Source organism: Glossina fuscipes, unplaced genomic scaffold (assembly GCF_014805625.2).
Source record: "Glossina fuscipes isolate IAEA_lab_2018 unplaced genomic scaffold, Yale_Gfus_2 52872, whole genome shotgun sequence".
Lineage (NCBI taxonomy): Eukaryota > Metazoa > Arthropoda > Insecta > Diptera > Glossinidae > Glossina > Glossina fuscipes.
The window spans coordinates 5,392-6,826 of NW_023999733.1; positions in this window are offsets into that span (position 1 = coordinate 5,392).

A 1,435-nucleotide genomic window follows, 5' to 3' on the forward strand; every position below is an offset into this window, starting at 1 on the left:
AATTATTTATTCTTATGCGTTACTTCCTTAGTTGATTTTTTAAAAAACTGGAACAACACGTGATGCCAGACACACTTAAATATAAAATGTTTACATAAATGCATCATATTCATGTCAGTACAACCAAACTTTATCATTTGACATGACTTTTTTTTTCCAAATTGCTTTGTTTAATTCAATTGACTTTGTAAACGTAGATGTTCTTGTTCGCTAAATTTTTTGCGACCGGGTGGTTTCCATTCACTTAAAAGACGCAATACTTTGCTTGCATATTCAGATCGGTTGGAACTCGTCGCTGCTGTTTTATCTTCGTTCTCTACGCTTTGGTACTTAGGTAGGGAGGGTGGTGTATTCGCCTCAATAGGAACTTTATCGGTTTTACAATATGTTTTGAATTTTTGACGATCTGAAGTTAATTTCTAGTTTTGACTGATTTAATGTACCCGTAGCATTAAATAAACACGCGACCCTCGACACGTTTAATTTCAACTAATTCTTCTTCTTATTGGTAAAAATTGAAGGCGGTTTAGTTAATAACCATTTGAACTGGATGTATGTTAACTTGAATTAAAGTGTTCAGTAAACGCTTTTAATTTGATAAGGAGCAAACCATAGAAGTGCAAAGGGTTAGTCGGCTAGTTAGTGCGATGTGTTTGTAAAAGCAGAAATAAAGCAAAAAATTGGCACAGCGCAGCACAGCACAACATATACCCAGGTCATGTCTTGGTAAGGTTTTGCGCACCCCGGAAAATTCGACTTAGTGCCTGACGAAAACGAACAGGAACATTCGGTCGGTAATAATGATACTAGAGTTGAAAAATGATAGAAATAACGTCTAATAAAATCGAGAATCGGCTTCTGTGCACATTATCCTCAAAATTATATTACGGATGTGTCGCGTTCTTCATTACAATTATTCATTGATAAACTTGTTTGTTAGTGCTTGCTTTAGCACATCTACATCTACATTTGCATCTACAAACAGTAGGAATTGACTTATGATCTTTTTAATGCCAATAGTTTTCAGTACATGTTTGTACTCCTCGAGGACGACAGCAAGAAAAAGCATATCTGCAATGTTTTCTAGAGCGCGGTAAATTTGAGCGCATGTCTGCACTTGTTGGCGGCCACAGCAAGAAGGAAGAAAAACTGAAACAGAAATTTGTAAATGCTGCAGTCATCTGTCTTCTCCTAACTAACGTTGCCGATCCATTTTTAGATCTCATTCGAAATCGTTTGTTTCAAACGAAGTCCTAACTTCGATCAAAAATAAAAAAAGGCGCAAAATTGATTCGAAGTTTGATCGCCTTGCGACGTGTGATGCCTCTCTGCTTCTCATGCTCAGAACATGAACATTAGTATCTATTTGCAAGGGTAAAAGAGGCTTCCTTGTAATGATTGTTAGGACCTGTTGGCATTTTTCATATATATACAG